The 23,996-nt window shown below is 50.5% G+C and overlaps 2 long non-coding RNA genes across 6 annotated transcripts in view; both read left to right on the top strand.

Annotated features, from left to right (window-relative positions):
* The first annotated feature begins 395 nt into the window (after positions 1–395).
* The window catches only part of LOC123381635, a 93,945-nt gene continuing 70,344 nt past the window's right edge, over positions 396–23,996 (top strand). For 3 of the 5 annotated variants that reach the window (XR_006588900.1, XR_006588901.1, XR_006588898.1), the window contains exon 1: positions 396–1,013. This is a non-coding gene — a long non-coding RNA (uncharacterized LOC123381635). The remainder of the gene's footprint in view (positions 1,014–23,996) is intronic. The other 2 variants (XR_006588899.1, XR_006588897.1) reach the window with 2 other exon arrangements.
* Positions 6,675–22,589, top strand: LOC123381637. Its single transcript, XR_006588904.1, has 4 exons — positions 6,675–7,836; positions 8,184–8,386; positions 14,853–17,620; positions 18,177–22,589. It is a non-coding gene; the product is annotated as an uncharacterized LOC123381637 (long non-coding RNA).

Genomic DNA, 23,996 nt, shown 5'->3' with positions numbered 1-23,996 from the left:
GTGCTTCAGTTCCCTCATCTATAATACAGGGCAGCAACTGTTCCCATTTCCACAGGCGGTCACAAAGAACCAAGAGCACAATGCCTGTCACATGATAAGCCACCAATAAATATCAGATACTGTTATTATAACTTGTGTGTTTGGAGCATCTTCTCTTTTTTTCTGAATTGGCACTTGCCATTTGCTGGCGTCAGGGCTGCTCTTGGCAACTTGTCTTGATGGAAAGACACGAAGCAACCGGATGGCCACCATCTTGGAAGGAAGTGTTGGCACGAGCATTTCAGGCATGCTGTGACCCCGCCTGCACCTTTAACCAGCCAGGTACTCTAAAACCACTGCCAGGGGCTTATGGTTTTGTTTCGTTTCTGAATTAATCAAAAGAATAGACGAGCAATCACGGAAGGCAGTAACACATAGTAAATAAGTTTAGGGTCTTTCAAGTTAGACAGTGAGGATTCAAGTCGTCCTCCCCCTCCCCCCCTTACTTACTATCCATGTGACCCTGAACAAACTATTTCCCATCTATGAACTCCAGTTTCCTCATCAGGAGGTTTGAGATGATAATTGTGGCGGATGGCCGCTGTTGATTTGTTTTGTTTTGTTTTGTTTTGTTTTGTTTTGTTTTGACCTCCAGCCAGCATCAATTAACCCGCTTCTGCCTTAGGGCAACCAGGTCTTGCCCACTCTGAACCACGATTTCACTCCCGGGCTCGGTGCGTCCGGGCATGTGACCTGGGCTTCAGCCAATCAGTGCATCCATCACCTGAGCAGAGATTGGCTGGTGGGCGGTCATGTGACCCAAGCCAGTCCAATGGAGTCCTCCTTAGGGCTTCCGTGAACCACTTCCTTTCCATAGCCTTGCGGCTGTGAGGGTGGCCCGGTCCCTGCTGCAAAGGTTTTTTGCTCCGCCACGAGAACGCGCTCCGGAAGAGTCGAGCCAAGAGAAACCAGTTGTGGTGGACAACTTTTGAGCCCTTCGTGGTGATGCCAGTCATGATTTTCCACTGACACAGGTAACGAATCCTTTTTCTTTGCTTGAATCAGCTGGAGGTGGGTATTCCGTCGCTTTTGATGGAAAGAATCCTGCCTACAAAGCAGTACCACCTGTCTTCCGGGGGTGTTGTGAAGATTAGATAAGGAAATGTATAGAAAGCCCTCCGTACAGTGCTTGGCACAAACTATGTGCTTCATAAATGGTAGTTGTTTGTACTGTTGTTATAATTTTCGCCATTGAAAAGCAAGAAAATGCAGATGAGACAAAAAGGAAAATCAGGGGGGAAACGTGCCCATTATTCTTTATTTCACCCCTTAGGGATAATCAGGTAAATATTTGAAATACTTTTCTTCTAGACATTTTCCTATATGTATGTATGTATAAAATCCAAAATGAGATTATTCTTTAGTACTATATTGTACCTTCTTTCACTCGGATACACAGCAAATGCACCATGAAGATGTATCTGCACAGGACTGTTGTTTGTAGGGGCCGCGTAGCATTTTATGGTTTTGCTGAGTACTCAGATTGTCTCCAAGTTATTTTTGAGTCAATGGTGGTGTGGTGGCATTCTCCATTATCTGTCAATCGATCGATCTGTATCTCTATGTATTTCATAAGTTTGTAATGATCAGTGTGTAAGACTAGGATTGCAGAGTCAGTTTTCCAGACTGAAAAACTTACACTTGTAGATTTTATTGAAATGCTTGTTTTGAATAAAACACATATCTTACTTAGTCTTTTTAGGCTGCTGTAACAGAATACCAGATACTGAGGGGCTTATAAACAATAGAAATTTATCTCTTATGGTTCTGGAGGCTGAAAAGTCCAAGATCAAGGCATCAGCAGATTCGGTGTCTGGCAAGGACTTGCTTCCTGGTTCGTAAACACCTGTATCCTCAAAAGGTGGGAGGGGTAGGAAACTCTCTAGTGTCTCTTTTATAAGAACACTAATCCATACATGAGGGCCTCCCTCATGGCCTAATCACCACCCCTAGGCCCCCCAAATACCATCACATTGGGAGTTAGCCTTCAACATATGAATATTGGGGGGGGGCACATTCAGTCCGTAGCAATCCATTATCAAACATCTTTAAATTTTTTTTTATGTTTTTTTTAATGTTTTTAATGTTTTTTAATGTTTTTTTTTAATGTTTATTTTTGACAGAGACAGAGCGTGAGCTGGGGAGGGATAGAAAGAGGGAGGGGTCACAGAGCCTGACGTCAGGCTGGAACTCATGAACTGTGAGATCATACCTGAGCCAAAGTCAGATGCTTAACTGACTGAGCCACCCAGGCACCCCTCAAACATTTAAATGTCTGTTCCAGACAATAGGGAGCACAGTTCTGGGGGCTCCAAATTCTGCTCTGCATCAGACACTTTATAGTTCTTATGTCATGAATTATCACAATCCCCGCCCCACCCCCCAAGGGGAGGGACTGTGATCTCCATAACTGACTTCATCAGCCTATGATGACAATAAGCTGAATCCTGCTAGCTCTGAGCACGAGTCTCTTTAGTCAGGAGACCTAACACTTTGCAGAGCCCCATTTCTGTAGGTATTTCAGGGAAACCCCAAGGAAATGTGTAACATGCACCCACAGGTAAGTCCTGGTTGTCATTTTATTTCAGAAGGAAAAAGTAGACTTGCATTTGCACATGACATGATCATCTATGCAGAAAATCCAACATAATCTACAAAAAGCTGCTAAAACTAATAGGTGAGTTTAGTAAGTTTTCAAGGTACAAGATCGAAAGATGAAAATCAGTTGTATTTCTATAAACCAGCAACGAACAATCACAAATTAAATTTTTGAGGGGCACCTGGGTGGCTCAGTCAGTTAAATGTCCGACTCTTGGTTTCAGCTCAGGTCATGCATGATCTCATGGTCTGTGAGTTTGAGCCCCACATCAGGCTCCGTGCTGACAGTGTGGAGCCTGCTTGACATTCTCTCTCCCTCTCTCTCTGCCCCTCCCCCGCTCACTCTCTCCGTTTCTCTCTCTCAAAAATAAATAAATAAACTTAAAAAAAATTAAAAAAACAAGTTAAAAATTTTTAAATGTTTTTTATTTTTGAGAGAGACAGAGCAGGAGCTGGGGAAGGGGCAGAGAGAGGGAGACACAGAATCCGAAGCAGGCTCCAGGCTCCAACCTGCCAGCACAGAGCCCGACGCGGGGCTCGAACCCACAAGCCGTGAGATCATGACCTGAGCCGAAGCTGGACGCTTAACCGACTGAGCCACCCAGGCACCCCAAAACAAATTAAGTTTTTGAAACAGCATTATCGAGCTATAGTTCACATAAATCCTGGTGATCATTTGACAACGCCTGCCTCCTCCCTCACTGCCTATGCCACTGTCCTGCTGAACAAAGTTCACCACCATGGCCCTTGGCCATGTCAGAACTCTAACCGTGGCCCAGTGTCCACACAGAGATGCTCCTACCTGTGGGCTTCCTGTGCTCTGATGAGCCTGGAGCGGAAAGAGAGGTTGCTCCTCTGGGTTTTGCTTGGTTAGGGGACCCACGGCAGGTCTGCTTGGGCACACAAAAGGCCAGGGTCTAGTAAAGCAGGGCTTTCTTCCCCATGGCCCCCGTCCCCCTCAGGGAGCAGTCACACTGCACACTGGCAGGAGAGCTGGGTCCATACCCGTGTCAAGACTGCCACACTGCCCTCCAGACCAGCCCCATCCTGCCCTCGCTCACCTCTGCTTCTTTTTTTTTTTTTTTTAATTTTTAATGTTTATTTATTTTTGAGAGACAGAGTGTGAGTGGGGGAGGGGCAGAGAGAGAGAGGGAGACACAGAATCCGAAGCAGGCTCCGGGCCCCGAGCTGTCGGCACGGAGCCCGATGCGGGGCTCGAACTCACAAGCGGTGAGATCGTGACCCGAGCCGAAGTTGGGTGCCCAACCGACCGAGCCACCCAGGCGCCCCTCGCCTCCGCTTCTCAAGCCCCGGGCTGAGTCTGGGGGCCCTCGGGTCCTGTCACTGCTCCTCCCTGCCCCTGTGCTGCCATTGCCCAGCTCCCTTGTTCCCCCAGGTTGTCACGTGTTTGAACCGACCACAGGTGTGCCTCGCCTCCACCCCCGGGTGCTGGCTGGTCCTCAGGGGGCACAAATGGCTGCTGAACGGAAGTGTGTTGCTGAACTTGGATGTGGCTACCGCTCAGCTCCAGCCGGGTGCTCCATTCTTGACGCAGATGCAGAGCCGGGGGTCAGGGCGGACCTTAGCTGCCCGGGGTCTCATGGCAAGTTATGATGGAGCCGGAATTGTGCCGTTTCTCTCTGACACCAAGTTTTGTGCAGGTTTCTGCTGTGTCTTCCAGGACCAGCCGTTTCCCTTCAGTTCCTGACACCCCAGGTCTGAGAGGCTCTGAACTGGGAGGCTGGGGGGTGAAGGGGTGTTCGGTGGGTGAGTGCTCAGTGCTCTGCAAGATGGGGAGTGGCGGCTTCTCCCATCCACATGCCTGGATTCCGGTCCCTGCACACTCTGTCCCCAGGGCCAGCCGGGGGGTGGGGGGGGAATCCTCTCTCCCTTAAATCCTACTACCAGACCCAGCTTTCTGCCTTGGGGCTCCTGAGTTTGGAGGCCCTTCACCTGCCTCAGCCCCGGGGTGGTGTCAGGATGGGGTTGGATGGGAGGGAGACTGGGTTTTGACAGGCAGCTGGGCTCCCTGGGCTGCAGGCCTGGCCCCCTCCTCCCCGCCCCTCCCCAATCCCAGCTGGCTCCAGAAGGGAAGCGGGGGTGGGGGCAACTTCACAGGGAAACTTTTGTTCTTGCCCAGAACAGACACAGGCTGGGGACCTGGCTTCCCCTTGGCTGCCACGGAGACTGGGGCCACTTGAGTTCATGTTTATTTTCACAGCGTGGATTCCATGGAGATAATCGGCCCTGACAGGGAAACCCTGGTAGAGGGCTCGGGCCCCTGTGGAGTGCCTACTATGTGCTAGGCCCAATAGGCAGGGGCCGTTGAAATCCACAAAGCAGCCCCGGGCATTAGACACTGACCCACACGTGACTGAGGAGGAGGCCGCCAAGGTACAGAGAGGGAAGCCGCTTGGCCAGGGTCACACAGCCGGTTAGAGAAGTGGAAGGGGAGGCTGCTGCTCCCTGGGCTCTTTGTACCTTGTGCCTCTGTTACAGGCAGAGGATCTCCATCTCCCTGGGGCTTCCTGGAGTAAGTACTGCCTGGGGCTCCACACAGGCCAGGGTCTGGGAAACAGGGTGGATAAGAGCGGGGGTGTCTCTTCTGAGGGGCTCCCGTCCAAGCTGAGGTCTTGCGCAAGCAGCATTCCGTGGGCCTCAGTGTTCACCTCTGCGTAATGGGGTTAATAACAGTGTCTGTCTCGTCAGAGGTCTGTGCATATCGTTGAGGAGTAAAAACTCACTAATAACCACTCTTAATGCTATTATTTGGCTAGTCTTCCATGTCACCCCATTCTAAGCCCTCGGGCTCACCGTGGGCCCCAGGAGTCTTCTATAAGACTGTTAGTGCCTCTCGCAAATGGAAGCTTTTTTCTACCCAGGCCGTAAGGGATGTAAGGGGAGGGCTGACCCGTGTGTGCTGTTCTCTATTCACTTTTCCTGTTAGTTTATTTCACTTCTGAAATACATCTCGAAGCCACAAATAGATCCAATTCGCCAGGCCAGTTACGAGCACGCCAGTAAGGCCGGCGTCTGACGTGCGAGGACCCGAGGAAGCGGCCGAATCAAAAACCAAACATGGAACCAATAAAATCTTTAACCTGACACTACAAACTTCCCACAGACTTCAGAGAAATACCTCCAGAAGTGCACGACCTTTTAGTTTCTCCCCAAGGCTACCTCCTCCTCCAGCGGGGTCTTTCTAAAATACAGATTTGACCTTGTCACTTCCCGGCTTTAAAACCCTTCGATAGCTCCTCATTATTTATTATTCTTATTCGCTAACATTTATCGCGGTCCTCTGCCCGCCAGGGTCCTGTGCCGAATGCCTTTCGTGCATTTGTTCCCGCGGGGCAGGGACCGTTGCTATCCTGGTCTCAGGGATGAGGGAACAGCCACGCGGGGGGACTGCAGGGTCACACAGCTGGTGAGTGGTGGGGCTGGGATGCAAACCCAGGTCAGTCTGAACGCAGAGCCTCTGCCTCCCCACCTCTCGGCTACATGCACCGCAGGATTCCTCCGCCTGCCCTTGACGAGCCCCACAGCCTGGTGCTGACATCCATCCCTCCGTCTCTTGCTGGGTTGACCCTCCCCTCTCGTCACTTCTGTCCCTATCTCCATGCAGAAGCCCTACCACCCCCATGGGTGCCAGACCTCCACCTGGCGTTCTCTTCAGGGATCTCCTTGCCTCCAGGAACCCACCAGCTCCTGTGATTTGAACTTCTGAGTCGATAGCAGTTCTTCAGGTGTCCCGTTTTGAAATAAAAATCCTCCTTGACCTTGAGCCTCCTGCTAGCTACCATCTTCTGTCTCTCTTTCCATTTCCTGCCAAGCTTTTAAAAGACCAGTGTATGCATTCAAAAAAGATGGGGGGTGGGGCACCTGGGTGGCTCAGTCGGTTAAGCGTCTGACTCTTGGTCTCGGCTCAGGTCATGATCTCAGTTTGTGGGTTCGAGCCCAGCATCAGGCTCTGCGCCGATGGTGCGGGGCCTGCTCGGGATTCTTTGTCTCCCCGCTCCCCTGCCTCCCCCCCCCCCACCCCGGTCCCCTGCTTGCTTTCTCTCTCTCTCTCTTTCTCAAAATAAGTAAACATTAAAAAAATACCAGGGTATGGCCCTCGTCCTTGCCCACCTCCTCACTCACACCAGCCTCTCGGCTCTTGGCGCTCTGACACTTATCCCCGTGCCTCCCCTGCAGTGACTTGTGGCCTCCACGTTGTCCAGCACATTTCTCAGCTCTTCACCTCACGTCCTTAGCACATCTCTTCTCTGGGCCACCACCTTCTGGCTGCTCCTTTTCTATTTCTTGGCATCTCTTCCTTTGCTCCAAGTCCTAAATACTGGCATGCCCGAGTGTTCCAAACCAGGCCTACCACATTCCCTGCACCGCTCCGTCCCCCCTGGGAAATGTCAGCCACTGTAACCTTGGGGGGGATGGCCAAGCCTCCACTCCAGCTCTGGCTTCTCTCCAGAAAGGCATAGCCGACTGCCCGCTGGTGTCCTGGTGAGGACGTTTGCCCCACAGACTGAGGGCATCCCCGGCGGAGTTCCTCATGAGCTCTCCTCTCGGGCTGCCCCCTCACCAGGAGGTGAAATTAGAGCGTCTTCGAGACTTCTCTGTCCTCTTCATTCTCTATTCCTCTGGCCCCACACTGGGCCCCAAGTCCTGTTGATTCTACTTTGTGCCCATCCCGGGTGGCCCCTTGTCCTCAGCGTCCCCCCACCACTGCCCCGCTTCAGGCCACCGTATTCTCTGGCCCATCTCCAGCCTTCGCCTCTTCTCCCCACTGCACGCAGAGTGATCTTTCCCAAATGCAAATGTGATCTGGTTATATCCCTTCCGTGGCTCCCTGTGGCTCTCCCAGTGAAACTCACTTCAATCAAGCCCATCATGATGTGGCCCCTGGCAGCTTCTCCATCTCAGTCTCTCATTGGGGAATCTGGGATCAGTTCACTACCCTCTCTTGCCAATCTCCCACACTCGATATCCACATGAACTATGTGTAGACCCCCATCACTCGAGGCTTTCCTGCCTCCATGCCCTTGTAGAGCTGTTCCTTCTGTCTTCAACACCCTTCCTCTCTGGGCTTCCAGGTAGATTACTATTCATACCCAAGCGCCTTTTCCCTTTGATCCCCCGGAAGACACAGGTACCTCCTCTCTCACAGTCTCGCTGGAACCTCTGCAGGCATCAATGAAAGTGAGTACTTATTATATTATAATAGCCTTGTTGTATCTGTTTATCTCCCCCAGCCTCATGCTTCCACTAGGATTGGGAGTTACTTGAGGCCTAGATTCAGGGAGGATTTAACTCTGGGTCTCTAGTGCTCAGCCCAGGGTCTGGCATGGAGAAGGAGCTCAACAATATTTGTTGGGTTGCCTTCCATTCAGAAAAGAAAAAAAAAGAAAAGAAAACTGGAGTGGAAGTTTGGAGGACCACCTGGGTAGAGCTGGAAGGGCCAACAACCGGGGGCCTCATGCCAGAACCAAACTCAGGGGTCTCTTGGGAGGTGTAATCTAACACCCCCCCCCCACTTCTCATTCCAGGGTGTGGAGAGTCCCACAGAGTCTTGGACTAGAACTGGGGCTCCAGCTTCCTGGATGAGTTCAGGAATCATCCCTCTTGGAGCCAGACGGTCCCTGGTCACAGCTTTATGACCTTGGGCGAGTCTCTTCACCTTTCCAAACCTGTTTCCCCACTTGCAGCTGGAGGATGGTAATTGCCACAGACCCGCACGGATTCCAATAAGGTAGCTAGACTAGTACCGACACCTAGTGGGTGCTCGTTCACATAGTCGTGCAGTCTTGGGGCCCCCCCCTCCCCCCCCCGGGGGGGGAATCTGTCCTGACAGAGCGTAATCATCAGTAATGGCAGCCACTTTCATTTATCACGTGTACCAGCCACTATGCTCAGTGTTCTACCCGAATTATCCCATGCCCTCCTCCCATTTGCCAACGAGGAAACTCAGGTTCAGAGAGGTCAGGCTATTTGCCCAAGGTCACACAGGCAGTGACGGATGCTGGGATTTGAAAGCTGGCCAGGCTCTTAACAGCTGGTCTGGTCCGTGTGTCCTTCCAGGCCAGGCTCGCCCAGACGGCTCCTGGTCCTGGTGAGGTTCAGCTTTCCTCCTAGCTCCCCCCAGCCAGGCAGCCTTTGCCCGCTCCCCCTCCCCACCTCCCCTCTGCCCACTGCTAGATCTGTTTAAACTAGCCGAGCAGGGTGAGGTGGGGAGGCCGCGGAGAAGGTACGGAGATGTTTGTTTTCCTTGGGGGTTTATATCAACATTGGTCTTGACATTTCGCCTGTTATTATGTGTGGTTCTTTAGAGGGTGAAATAATATTTTCTTTTGCTTGAGAAAAGGACAAAGTTCAGACAGAGCTCTTGGCCCCAAATGGATTTTCCTCCTTCTCTGCTTTCCATGTGCCATAGCTGCTCCGAGTCCTTGGAGTCGTCTCCGCGGGGAGGCATCCTCCCTGGGCTGTGGATATCCCCGGCTTGCTGTGGACACCCGGGAGTGTCCCGGATTCGCTCCATGCTGCACACGCCATCCAGGGATGCCGTTTGGGGGTCACACCTGCTGTGCTCTCCACACACACATGTGGTCGAGGCTTCTGTGTGCCGTGGCTGTCCCGCGGTCTGTGTCCTTCCACATTTGTTCGCCTTTCTTCCGATGTGTCACTACACTCGCCATGTCACCCCGGACTCACCCCGGGGGTGGTGCACACAGGTGTTGCTGACGGTGCGTGCAGCATATTGTAGGTGGATCTCAGAGGCTCAAGAGAGCCTCCTTGGATCTCACAGATGGTGCACCTTCACTGTGCCTGGAGACGTAGACATTCTCCCTGACGTCTGGAAAAAACCCCTGAGCTCCAGACACATCCTGGGCGTTTGAGCTGTGTGCAGCATGCTGGAGGGCAAACATGTGCAGACACTGTCAGGGTCCCGGAGACCTTGTGTTGCTGGGTGTATTCCCTCAGTGTGCCATGGATAGATGGCTGTGATGAGGAGCACAGCCACGGTAGGGCCACCGCCCTGGATTGGCTTGCCACGGCCGCTGGGAGATAGTATACCCCGAACTAGGTGGCTTAAAATAGCAGAAATTTATCACAGTTTTTGGAGACCAGAGGTCTGAAATCAAGGTGTCGTCAAGATCGGTTCCTTCTTCTTCTTCTTCTTCTTCTTCTTCTTCTTCTTCTTCTTCTTCTTCTTCTTTTTTAAGTTTTATTTTCAAGTAATCTCTGCATCCAACGTGGGGCTCGAGCTCAAAACCCCAAGATCAAGAGTTGCATGTTCCTCGGATGGAGCCAGCCAGGTGCCCCAGGATTGGTTCCTTCTGAGGCCCCAGGGATCTGTTTCATGCCTCTCTCCTTGGGGTTGCCAGTAATTCTCGGCGCTCCTGGGCTCGTAGCTGCACCATTCTGGTCTCTGCCCCTGTCTGCACATGGCCCCCTCTCTCCGTGTGTCTTTTCTGGGTCTTTGCCCCTCTCCTTTTCTACAAAGACACCAGTCATTGGATTCAGTGTGTCCTCAGCTTAAGTAATCACATCTGCAAAACCCTGTTTCCAAATAAAGTCACAGGCTATTGGACATGAGTTTGGGGTTCTAGTCACCCCAGCACGGTCCCCCCCCCATTCCTTGATCTCTCTTTGCAAAGAAAAGAGTTGTTTAAAAATTTTTTTCTTTAATGTTTACTTTTGAAAGAGAGAGAGAGAGGGAGAGAGAGAGAGGGAGAGAGAGAGAGAGAAAACGCGAGGCAGGGAGGGGCAGAGAGAGAGGGAGACACAGAATCTGAAGCAGGCTCCAGGCTCTGAGCTGTCAGCCCAGAGCCTGACGCGGGTCTCGAACTCACGAACCACGGGATCATGATGTGAGCTGAAGTCGGATGCTTAACTGACTGAGCCACCCAGGTGCCCCAGGAAGAATAGAGTTAAACCCTTTTTGTACATTACCTCCTTTAGTCCTCTGGAAATCCAAAGAGGTCAGTGTCGCCCTCTATTTTGTAGTCAAGACAGCTGAGGCTCAGAAGGGGAGCTTCACTTTTCCTAGGATACACAGCCTCTCTAAGGGGGTCTGGACTTCAAACCCAGGATGGCCGGGGTCCTGCCGCCACACTGCCTATACAGCAGGAGGCTGAGGACACATTCCATACATACTCCACATCCTCTAACTCAGGGCTTCCTGAGTCATCCCAATTGACATTTGGGATGGAGTAGTTCTTTATTGTGAGGAACTGTCCTATGCATTGGAGGATGAAGCATCCCTGGCCCGTACCCATTAGATGCCCGTAGAACCTCCCTCTAGCTGTGGTCACCAGAAATGCCTCTGGACATTGCCACATGTGCCCTGGGGGAGGGGGGCGGGGGGGGGCATTGCCCTCAGTAAGGAACCACTGTTCTGGATTTATTCCTTTTTGGACAGATGTGGTCTGTCTGAGGGGACTGGGACCTGCCTCTTAGGTGTGACAGTAGAGGTTCAGGGTCATAAGTAGGGAGAACAACGAAGATGGTGGTGATGACAAAGCATGTGACAGGCGCCCCTGCGTGTGGCATCTTTTTTGGTCCCCACCCCCACCCTGAGGAGCAAGCTGCCAGGCCAGCGGATGAGATCACAGAAGCTCAGCACCTGCAGTACCTGAGAAGCTTACCTTTGCCACTTTGTGAAAGAAAGTGTTGTCAACTCCCCCAGGCTCCCCAGGCCTCACTGGGGCCTGGTGACACTTCCTAATATCCCAGCTGTTTGGAAGCTCCAGGCTCCAGGGGGGTATTATTGGCACCCAGAATCGCTCAAAGTGCTCTCTGACTGGTGGATTTTAATACTTCTTTGTTGTTGACCTTTATCACCTTCAAGGGTAAGGTGCCTGCCTGGGTGGGTCCAAAAGGTAATATTTTTAAGAAGGGCGACATCTTTTTTCCCCAGCATAAAGGCCCATTAGCTTACTAGATGTTCTATTAAATGTGCCTGGTTCACAGCGGGCAAACGGAGAGTCTGGATTTCCCAGTCTACTGCTCCGAGAGGAGCAGGCAGGCTTTGTCAGGGTCTTTCCTTTCAATCAACAAACATTTACCGAGCACCAAGTATGCACTAGGCCCGGTTTCAGGTTTGGGGCCCATGGAGAGTGAGCGTGACCAGAGAGGCATAGAAGATGCTGCAGAAAGAGTTGGGGGGACTTGGGGACTGGGGCTGGGAGGGCCACTCTGGAACGGACAGCCAGCGGGGAGCCTCTGTCCTAGCCTGGGCTCCCCAGAAAGCAGGGCCTGAGACTAGGCTTCAGTGAGAGTACTTTATGGGAGGGAGGGACACAGAGTGAATCAGGGAGGAGGGAGAGCCAGCATGACGATGTGTCATCCACTTGGCCAGTGCTGTCAAGGGACAATGCGTCCTCAATCCCGTAGGACGGGTGGAGGCTTCGTGTATGTGTCCGCCATATCAGCCCCCACCATCGGTCAAAGGCTTACCCCACTGGGTGTTACCCCTTCCTACACATTTGGGTTGCAAGTGTGTGAGTTCCCAGTGGGTTTCCACTGTGCAGTGTGCAGGGAGAAGCCCTTATGTAGAAAGTGAACAACGTGTGACCCACCCTGGGTGAAGCATTGTCTCGTCACCCCTGTGTGCCCCTGGAATAGAGGCTACGGAGCCCACTGGCATCTGAAGTGCTTCAGGGTATCCAGACAGCATCTCTGAAGAGGTGACATTAGGGGCCAGGACCCAAACTGAGAGTGAATTAGCCTGTGCCTGAGCCTCTGAGCCACTTGTGAGGAAACGTTCTAGAAAGAACATATGGTTGTAGGTTTTTTTTTCTTTTAGTACAGAAAGAAATGAAAGTGTTATTTTTTTATTAGCCATAAGTTTCAGAAAGATGAGAGTATTTTATTTTTTATTTTTCAATTATTGGAGTATAGTTGACATACAATGTTATATTATTTTCAGGCGTACAACATAACGATTCTGTATGTTAGGCAGTGCTCACCACTAGGGATGTGGTTACCATCAGAAAGAACACATGGTTGGGGCGCCCGGGTGAGCAGTCAGTTAAGCTTCTGACTCTCCATCTTGGCTCCGGTCACGATCTTGCGGTTTGTGAGTTCGAGCCCCATGTCGGGCTCTGTGCTGGTGGTGTGGAGCCTGCTTGGGCGTCTGTCTCTTCTTCTCTCTGCCCTTCCCCAGCTTGTGCGTGCTCTCTCAAAAATAAATAAGTTAAAAAAAAAAGGAAAGTACACGGGTTGTGGCTTTTACTGGTCTTGACCTCTGGGGAGACCTTGGGCCAAGCCTCGTGAGCCTAGCTGGTTTCTGATACCACACAGAACCAGATCTGGGTCCTGCAGAGATACAGCCAGCAGGGAGTGCCCTTTGGGAAGTCAGAAAAGACATCAGTGACATAAACCGGGAGTGAGTTCCAGTTGGAACCTTCGTGATTTGATGATACTTGTAGATCCTCTGGTTGCTCTCCGGGAGTGCCGTCCAATAGAAATGCATAAAATGTTTGTGCTTTAAAGTTTTCCAGGAGTCATTTAAAAAAGAAACAGACGAAAGTCATTTTAATAAAATATATTACTTAATCTAATATATAAAAATGCTATCATTTCAACATATAGTCCATATAAAAAATTAATGAGACAGTCTACATTCTTTCGTTCATATTATGTGCTCGAAATCTGGTGAGTCTGGCAGCACATATCAGTAGGTACTGGCTGTATTTCTTTCAAGTGCTCAGCAGCTATATGTGGCTAGTGGCTCCTGTTGGACACCCTAGCTCTAGACAGAAGTAGAGTTTATTTTGTGTATTCAGATAATGTGTTTCCGTTGTAAGCTTTCAGTGTCTTAGTGGCCCCTCGCCCATAGGCAATGACTAGCCCAGGAGTAAATAGCCAGGGTGTTGTCTTTGGTGGACATCTCGTGATTGTTTTTAATAATTAAACATTTTATTTTGAGATAAGTGTAGATCCACACAAGTTGTAAGAGATAATGAAGAGATACCTCTCTATGCCCTTTACCCAGTTTTAGTCCAACGGTAACGTCTCCTAAAATGTGGTACAACAGCCCCACCAGGAAATTGACATTGATACAATCCACAGGGCTTATTCAGATTCCCCTGTTTTACTTGTGCTCATTTATATGTGTGTGTGTGTGTGTGTGTGTGTGTGTGTGTGTGTGTGTGTGTGTGTGTGTCTGGTTCTGTGCAATTTTTTCTTTTAATTTTTTAATGTTTATTTGTGTTTGAGAGACAGAGACAGAGACAGTGCATGAGCAGAGGAGGGGCAGAGAGAGACAAGAGACCAAATCTGAAGCAGGCTCCAGGCTCTGAGCTATCAGCACAGAGCCCGACGTGGGGCTCGAACTCACCAGCCGTGAGATCATGACCTGAGCCGAAGTCAGACACTCAACTGACTGAGCCACCCAGGCACCCCTGGTTCTGTGCAATTTTATCGTGTATATAGATTCATGTATCCACCATCACGGTCAACGTACAGAACAGTTCTCTCCCCACAGGACTCGCCTGGTGTCCTTTTATAACCACACCCCCTCCTTCCTGCCCCCCCCCCCCCATTTTAACCTCTAGCAATCTCTAATCTATTTTTCATTTCTAAAATGTTGTGATTTCAAAAATGTCATATAAATGGAATCATATGATACATGATTGTGGGACTTCCCCGCCGCCCTCCCCAGCACAATTCCCTGGTGGTTCATCTAAGTGATTGTCAGTATTGAGAGCTCCTTACTTTTTATTGCTGAGTAATATTCCACATCCTGTGACATTTAACAAATAGCCTCAAGCAGCTTGGGGTTGTATATGAGTCCACAGTGTGCCCTTCATAGCCATTCTACCTCTGATGGTTGAATAGAAGTCACATGGTTCATAGCCAGACAGGCTCTGACTGCTTTACAGTGATTTGTATTTAAATGACAGAGGGTTAAAGGTTAAGGTTAGGATAAAGGTTAGACAAGATAATTCAGAGTGTTTACCAGAACGACTGGTGAGTTAATATGTACCTGCTAAACATTAACCAAGGTAAAATTATTTACAAAAGTGAATTTGGGTTTGCTGTGATGCACAGAAAGAAGAGACTCGAGAGCTCCCCCCTGAACAATCACTGAGCACGGAACTTTTATCCTGTAGACGTTTCAGACTAGGTTGCCCAGGCTTGCCCGCTGGGATGTAGAAGGGCAGGATTCAAATATGGTCTAACTCTAGGTTCTTCCTTTGTCTCGACGTCAGAGGCTGTGGAGGACCATCCACGCTGGCCTGGTGGGTTCCAGGACTCTCAAAGGAGCACAGTGAGGCCACCTTCTCCACCCTCACGCCTACCCTGCTGGCTCTACCCACCCCGCCCAGCCTCTGCTCTGCGCCGCGCTGTCTCCTGCCCCTCTGGGTGGTCAGATGCTAACACCTGCTGTGCCAAGAGCTGCTCTCCATCTGCCTGTGTTCTGAGGTCCAGCCCCTCTGCTGTGCTGCGTTGCCCAAGCTGCCCACACGCAGACAGTGGCATTTCTGCAACCACCCACTGTCACCCACGGCACCCACCTGCTCCTCTGTGCACGAAGTTAAAGATCAACGTGGAACCTCCGCCCCCACCTGGTCGTTCCACAGCCTCCCCATCTCTACGAAGGGGATTCCCTCTTGCTTCCTGCTCAGGCCAAAGAGCTGTCTTCTTTCCCTCAGTCCTTCAGAAACCTTCTCAGCTCTCCCTTGCAAGTATATCCTGACCCTGAGCACTTCACTTGTATCTGGTCGAGGGCACCATCACCTTTGGCTCAAATGACGGCAATGGCCTTCTAAGTCACCTCCCTGCTTGTAACTTCTTTGAAATGCGCCCCCCGCCCCGACCCCTGCCCAGTCCTCCTCACTTCCTTCCCTGTTCTGTTTTTCCTGGAGCACTCAGCACCATCTAACCTGTGGTATTCTTTGCTTATTAATTTTGGTTAGTGCCCGTCCCTGCCTTACTAGAACACGAGTGCCGCGAGGACAGGGATATGGGCCTGTGTTGCTCTCTGCCGTAGCTCTGGAACAGTGCCTGCTGCATTGCAGGGCTGGGGAAATGCTTCCCGAAGGCCTGCATCCCGCTGCACGCACAGCTTGGGCGCAAGCTGTGTTTGCGGCACAAATGAAACCCCTGACCCACATTGGATTCACTGGCTAAGATTTAGGTCCTCACCTGCTCCATGCACTGGGCTCATTTCCTGCATCATCGTCATGGTTACCAAAAGTCCAGAGTGGCCCTAGATGTGGGTGGTGCAGTAAAGGGCTCGACCAGGGGCACCTGGGTGGCTCAGTCGGTTAAGTGTCTGACCTTGGCTCGAGTCATGATCTCACGCTTTGTGAATTCCAGCTCTGCGTTGGGCTCTCTACTGTCAGCACAGAACCCGCGTCGGATCCTCTGTCCCACTCTTTCTCTGCCCCTCCCCTCCCCCACTCGTGCGTGAACGCTGTCTCTCTCTTTCAAAAATCAATAAACATTAAAAAAAAAAGGGGGGGCATGACTAGTGCCACAGGGACACAGATGGGGAGAGGTTGGGATCACGTGGCGGCTAGGGACGCAAGGGACAGTACTGGGCATACCCCTGAATAGAGGGCATAATTCTCAACTGGACAGAGTCAGGGACACAGTAGACCATGGTGGGGGACAGCAAGACAGGACGAGAGACATAGTGGGGGCAGCCCTAGGGGACACAGTGGTGTTGACAGGGCTCTGGGGAGCCCTGTCTAGAGCTGCCCCTGGGCCTCCCGTCCCCTCCCCTCCTCAGGACTCTCAGAATTCCCCACCCACCCACCCCTGCCTCACCCCGTCCAGGCGCTGCTCTGTGCTCTGCCGCTGCCACCGTCCGACGCGCCTTTGAAATCTTATCTCTCATCTTGTTCTCTGTTTCCTCCCTGTCCAGGCCTCATCTGTCTCCTGCCTCCCACCCACCCCCCACCTGCTTCCCATCTGTGGCCCCTCCCCCTCTCCCTGCCCGCTGGCCACTGCCTCGTCCTGTCCTGTCCTGTCAGCCTGGCTGCGGCTCCAGCCCTTCCCTGCCTCTCCAGGGGAAGATTTCAGAGCTGTGGGTGAGGACCCTGCCTGCTCCCTCCTGCAAGCCCTGAGCCCCCCTCCCCAGCCCCCTTCCTTGGTCCTCCTTCCCTCCACTGGCTCTGCCCCAGCCCTCGACCCCTCAAGGCTCCCCGGTGAACAGCTTGAGCTCCCCGAGGGCCGGATCCCAGGGCCCCTTCTCCAGGTCTTCTGACCCTCTCAGAAAAGGCCGCCCTTCTCCTCCTTGAACTTGCCCAGCCCAGCCTTTGCCTGTATCATGCGAGTCACGGATGCCTGCCGTTCTCTCTTCAGTCTGTGACCTCCTCTAGGGCAGGGAGAATTCCACCTGCAGTGCCCCAGGTGCCCCGACTGTGTCCAGCTCCCTGCCCCTCACCAAAACCAGGAGTCTGTGGCTCTGCCCCTGTCCCAGGGGCCCCAGCTGCCTCCAGGAGCCTCTGTCCTATGGAATCAAACTCAGAGTGTAGACCCACCCAGCCTGCTTGGATTAAGATCCCAGCCCTACCACTTAGTAGCTGAGTGATTGCAGGCAGGTTCCTTCTCTCTGGGTGTCAGTGCTGTACCTGTAAATTGCCAAGGAGGGTGATGAGGGTGCCTCTCTTGGGGTTGTTGTGAGAATTATATGAGTTAATGTCTGTAAGAACCAGCAGCAGGACCCAGCACACAGTAAGTGCTCAATAAATAGCCCTCCTTGCTCCTAGGTGCCACAGTGGCAGCAAAACTATAGTAGCAAATCACGTACTTGAACATGAGGATAATGTCACTGGATGTCAGTGGTGGTAACTGTTATCAGCCTTTTCAGTTGCCGTGATCCCATCCCTCCTGAATGCTTTATGGACTCAATCTCTTTGGAGTCCTCTCAACACACTTGGAGGTATGGGCTCCTGCTCCCGTCTTCCAGATGAGCAGCCAAGACAGAGGGCAGAGAAGCCACCCAAGTCCCACCTCAAGTCTGCAGGAGGTAGGATCTGGAGGCCAACAGTGGGGCTTTGAGGCTGTAGGATCCTGGGTCTGATCTGGCTCAGGCGCTTCCACCCACGTGACCTGGGATGAGTCCTGTTGTCTCTCAGCCTTGGCTTATCCACCTATAAAACGGGGATAATTGGTCTTACCTCGCCAAGCCACAGTGGGAGTCCAGTGATGTCTATGGGCTTACTCAGTGGTCCCTCAGTGCGTGGCGGCTGATGGGAGAAGCTCAGGGCTGGGGTTTGTCCCCAGCCTATCAACCCTGAGCCTGAGCCTGAGCCTGAGCCTTCCCTTTCCACTCCGTGGCCCTGCCTTCCAGGAGCACATGCGGCCCCATCCTGCCCTGCTAGGGACGCTCAGGCGTCTGAAACCATGTGTACGTCAACCACAGTTTCTGGGGAGGTGAGGTCTCCTGCCCCATTTGGAAGCAATTGGGGCCCGAGTCTCTTGGGCCTCCAGCCCATGTTGAACTTATTTGAGGCATTTGTGTCTTCAAAGTCGAAACCTAAACAAGGAAGGGAGTGTAACAGGGTGTTTTGCTGTTCATTCAGATTGTCCTCCTCTGAAGTGTATCACTGGCTGACACCTCAATGACTGCACAGCACAGGCCTGCCTGGGTGGGCAGTGAGCTCCCGGGCATGAGCCTGCCGCTGCCTCGAACCTTCCATGGCTCTCGCTGTCCGTGGGGATCGGCCAGGTGCCTTAGTCAAAGGACAGCTCTGAAGCCCCTTCCTGGCTGTGGGACCCTGAGCAAGTGCGTATCTACTCTGAGCCTCAGTTTCCTCACCTGGAACACGTGGAAAATATTCTTACCTTACAGGTTTGCCCAGAACCGAGGGATTTCCTGGGATGCAGGACTTTGCGTGCTAGAATCCGGAAAGGTCCAGACACACCAGGATGAGCCGGTCACTTAGGGGGTTGTCGTGAGGATGAAAAGTGCCTCACATGCTGCTCGTAAAGGAGCACGGAGACCTGGGGCCTGGGCGGCTCGGTCGGTTAAGCGTCCGACTTTGGCTCAGGTCCTGATCTCCCTCATGGTCTGTGAGTTCGAGCTCCGTGTCGGGCTCTGTGCTGACAGCCTGGAGCCTGCTTCTGATTCTGTGTCTCCCTGTCTCTCTGCCCCTCCCCTGCTTGCACTCTCTTTAAAAAATGAATAAATGTTAAAAAAAAATTGAAAAAAGGAAAGAAGCACGGATAGCTGGGGCCTGTGTGCACTGTACTTCACGGTTTGTGTCACCTTTAACTCTGTACTTCACAAGCTTCCCAGTGATCCTGCTCATTCCCCGCCCCCCCCCCCCCCCCACTTTAGAGATAAGAAAACTTGAGGCCGGAGAGAAGAGGCAGCATATCCAGGGTCGGACGGGGTGGCTTAGAGTTAATGACCAGGTTGCATGGATACAGCAAGTCACCCCTGCATCTGGAGGGTGGCACTGTGTGGGGGAGAGTCCTACTCAACAGGTGGTGTTTCCCTGAGTCGTGGAGGTGGGAGCCCAGCCAGCCGTGGGGGAGGTCCTTCCTTCTTCTCCTGCCGTCTCACCTCAGGGTGGTGAAGCCCCAAGGGTAGTGCAGGTGACCTACTCTGGAGGAGGGCCAGAAACTCAGCCTCCCGCTGACAGCCTTGTCCCCAGACTCTCACCCAAGCCCCTGTGCTGCCACTGTCCTGCGTGTCCTTGGGCTGTAAGTGGTGAATCATCACAGTACCTACAGAGCAGGGGGTGTTGTTGGTTTTTTTAAAGGAATTCACTGAAGTAATTTACCAAAGAGCTTAGCAGAGTTCCTTAGTAGGTGCATAACAAGTGTTAACTGACAATCGGATTATAATGGATAAGAATAACGCAATTCACAAAATGTTTTCCCCTCCAGGATCGCACTGAATGCACCCAACAGCACTGATTTGAGACGTGGCTGTGATTCTCCCCATATTCCAGATGAGGAAATTGAGTCTTGGGTCAGGGGAGGAAGTTGCCCAGAGCTGCTCAGGAAGTGGGGGCGGGGCTGAGGAGCCAGGCCGATGGGACCAGAGAAGCCGCAGAGCTCTACCCCGTGTCCCACCCCATGTCCCTCTGCCTGACTGCCTCCCAGCCTGTCACCCTCCTGACCCTGCCCCAGAATGGACTTTGCCCTTCTGGCTCCACTGAGGGCCCACTGGCTCTATTCCCCGCCTTTTGCCTTTTTGTTTTCTTCTTTTCATTGTGCTTATCACCAGCGGAAATCAAACTGTTGGTTTTCTTGCTTATTATCCATTTCTCCCACAAAAATTGCAGTTCCAAGAGGGCAGGGACTTTGTTTTTTTTTTTCACCGTGAGGTCCCTAGTGCCTGCACAGAGCCTGCCCTCTGTAAACTGTCAAATGATTTGATTATCTTCTTATTAGAACAAATGAAAATCGGTGTCCAGCAATGCCACTTGTGGTGCAGTGCCTGATTCATGCCAGCAGATGGCAGCAGAGAACAAGGTACCTGATGGGTGGAGCCCAGGTGAAGTTCATAGGTTTGACTTAGAGAGAGAGAGAGAGAGAGAGAGAGAGTGTGTTTTGCATGTACCATCTTCTGCCTCCTCCCTCTAACCATTCTTCAGGCCTGCAGATCCCACCCCGATAGAAGGAGACCTTTTACAATAATGTATAATAACAGCTATCATTAAGTACAGGAGCAGATTATGCTAGGCACCATATATGCATTGTCTCATCGGACTCTTCACAATAGCCCTATTAACCTTACTCTGCAACCAAGGAAACTGGGGTGCAATAACATGCCCCAGGTTACATAGCCAGTGGACTGTTAGCCAGGACTAGTAGCCAGGACTATTAGACCGGGATCATTCCTTCAACCACTGTGAGGTAAGCTCTCTGGGCTTCAGCTACCCGTTAGCAGACTCGAGGCCACCCCAGGAGGACAAGGGCCACCCTTGTCTCTGGAGGTGTGCAAGCCGTGCCAGATAAAAATCCAGAGAGGGTGTGGGGCATCAGATGTCCAAAGCCACTCCCGGCCAGGTACGGCTGGGTATATCATTTTCAAAACGCAGCACAAAATGAAAATGTGGGGCCTTGGCTCAAAAGTTATTACGAGTTTCAAGGCAGCAACAGCAGAACATTAAGCCAAGCATGAGGCCCTTCTCAGTACAAGGTTCTGCGTGACTGTACAGGCCACGTGTCCTCTGGGTCTGGGGAAGACGTGGGTCAGAGGCCCCTGGGACCATCACCAGTCCAGCTCTGCAGGAGCTCAGGGAAGAAGTCCCCCTCAGCACATTGCTTCTCATAAGACGGACCCTGCATCCCAGCACCTCTTATCTTCCTTCCCTAGCGGTGATTTATCTCCGTGTGAAGGGCTGGGGCAGCCTTGGAGGCACTCCCATTGATGGTTCATGAATCTTTCTTTTGCGGATCCTCCGGCCACTCTCTGCATGGCCCGGCAGACCCACCGCTTCCTTTCTGCCAAGTGAAGATTAGAAAACCATAAAACAAGGAACCCAAACCCCTGGCCGAGGGAGCACACACATGGGCGTCAGATGCGTTAGCTGGCTGGCAGGGGATGGATGGGGCTGTAGGTCCCCAGAGGGAGAGCCCTTTCCTTGGGGCCACCGTTTCCAGTCCCCTGTCCAATGTGGAGGGGACTTCCTAGCCACACCTGGTGCCAGATCTGTTCAGGGCTACCCCCAGAGGGAGAGATCTCGGTTGAAGCCGGAGCTAGAGGTGGTCCCGGTGTGGGTCAGGGAGTGAGGATGCTCAGGCTGAGCTGAGTGTGAGGGCCCTGGTCAAGTTCAGGTGGGAAGAACTGAGTACTTACTACGTGCTGGGCACTTAATACATATTGTTCTCATTTCTCAAAGGATTGCTCCCATCTGAACAGTGTAGACGAAGAACCTGGGGCTCAGAGAGGTGAGACCACTTGCTAGGGTCACACAGCCAGGAAGTGATGGGTTTAGGAATTGAATCCAGGTGAATGGATAGCAAAGCTTTGTCCCAAAGAGAAGTTTTTAGGGGCACCTGGGCAGCTCAGTCTGTTGAGTGTCCAGCTCTTGATTTTGTCTCAGGTCGTAATCTCACAGTTCAAGCCTTGCATCAGGCTCTCTGCTATGAGCACAGAGCCTGCTTGGGATTCTCTCCCTCCCTCTCTGATCCTCCCCCACTCATGGTCTCTCTGTCCCTCTCCTTCTCTCTCAAAATAAATGAATAAGCATTGAAAAAGAGAAAATTCTAAATCATAATATTTGAAAAGCACATTACTTATTTCTTGAATGTCATCTATTTTTAAAAAATTCATAGGTGTAAAAGGCATGTGGAACAAAATTCAGAAGTTTGAGTTTTCTTCTCTCTTCCCTTGTTTCGCTTTGCCTTCCTACTTTCAGTTCTTTTGAGTATATTTATTCCCAGAATGAAATTGCTCGATCATGTAGTTTCACTTCATTCTTTTGCAAGCAGATATCTAGTTTTCTTTCCACTATTTGTTGAAGAGTGTCTTTTCCCCATTGACTTGTCTTGGCATTCTTGTCAAAAGTCATTTGACCATACACATGAGGGTTTATTTATGGACCCTCTGTTCTACCTCATTGGCTTTTGTGCCAGTACCACATGGTTTTGATTAATTGATTAAACTAAGTTTTGAAATCAGGAAGTGTGAATCCAACTTTGTTCTTTTTCAGGATTGTTTTGGCTATTTGCTGTCCCTTGAGATACCATATGAATTTTAGTTTGGGGGATGAGTTTTTCTGTGTCTGAAAAAAAGTTGTTGGGATGGCAGTAAGAATGTAGATTGTCTTGCGTGGTATTGATATCTTAGAAATATTAGTTATTCTTATCCATGAACATGGGATGTCTTTCCATCTATTTGTCATCTTTAATTTATTTTCAGAAATGTTTTGTAGTTTTTGTTGTACAAGTTTTTAACCTTCTTAGTTAATTCCTAAATATTTTATTCTTTTATTAATACTTTTGTAAATGGAATTGCTTTCTTAATTTCCTTTTTAGATTGTTCATTGTTAATGTACAGAAATGCAACTGATTTTTGTGGGTTGACTTTGTATCCTGCTACTTTGCTGAATTTATTAGTCCTAACTATGTTTTTGCCTCTGTGTGTGTGTGCGTGTGCATGTGTGTGTGTATGTGTGTGTGTAATTTCGGTGTTTTCAACATATAAGATCATATCATCTGTGAGCAGAGATAATTTTACTTCTTCTGTTCTAGTTTGGATGCCTTCTAGTTCTTTTTCTTGTCTAATTTCTCTGGCTAGAATGTCCAGTACTATCTTGAATAGAAATGACAAAAGCCAGCTTCCTCGCCTTATTCCTGATCTTAGGGAAGAGCTTTCAGTCTTTCACCATTGAGTATGGTGTTTGCTGTGGGTTTTTCATATATGGTTTCTATTATATTGAGATAGTTGTATTTTATTCCAAGTTTTTTGAGTGTTTTTTAAAATCATTAAATGGTGATGAATTTTGTCAAATGCTGTTTCTGCATCAACTGAGATGATCATGTGTTTTTTCCCCCTTCATTATGTTAATATGGTACATTACGTTGATCAGTTTTCAGTCAATCTACCCTTGCATTCCAGGAATAAATCCCATTTGGTCATGGTGTATAATCCTTTAAATATGTGGTGCAGCACATTTTACTCTTGAGATTCAATGTTATAGATGTGCTTGTCTGTTTAATAAGCTCTCATTATGTTGAACTCATTGAGGGCAGTGACCAGGTCCGTCTTATTCACAACATTTCCCCCCAGTATCATGTGCAAGGCGTGTCACAGAGTAGGGGCTAACTAAGTAATGAATGAGTGAATGAGCCAACAGTAAAATTACAGACAGAAGTTAACCCAAATAGATAACAGTATAGGATTACATGTGATTTATTTACTTATTTTAATTAATTTTTTTTTAAGAGAGAGAGAGTGAGTGGGAAGGAGAGGGACAGAGAGAGAGAGAGAGAGAGAGAGAGAGAGGAGAGAGAGTCTCCATGCTGAGCATGGAACCTGACTCAGAGCTCAATCTCACTAGATTATGACCTGAGCTGAAATTCAGAGTCAGAAGCTTTAACAGACTGAGCCACCTAGGCGACCTGGATTACATGTGATTTAAATTTTCTTTTTATACTTTTCTGTCTTTATACGTATTTGTCCTGATTTTATTTTATAATCAAGTACAAATCAAATATGCATTATTTTAATGGTAGAATGAGAGATAGCTCTGGGTGCCCAGAGGAGACAGGAAACCTGATAAGGAGGCTGCTGGGATGTCCAGATGTGAGGTGATGTCAGGGGAGTGTGTACAAGGGACTATGGGGACCAGAGCCTCAGTTTCCCCTTTGGAAAATGGGGCTAATGGCTACTCCTGTACTTAAATTACAAAGGCCAAATGAAAACCATCATTTATTGAAAC

Source organism: Felis catus, chromosome D4, assembly GCF_018350175.1.
Source record: "Felis catus isolate Fca126 chromosome D4, F.catus_Fca126_mat1.0, whole genome shotgun sequence".
Classification (NCBI taxonomy): Eukaryota; Metazoa; Chordata; class Mammalia; order Carnivora; family Felidae; genus Felis; species Felis catus.
Note: the sequence above shows the minus strand (reverse complement) of the source record. Positions and strands in the feature narration are given on the sequence as shown.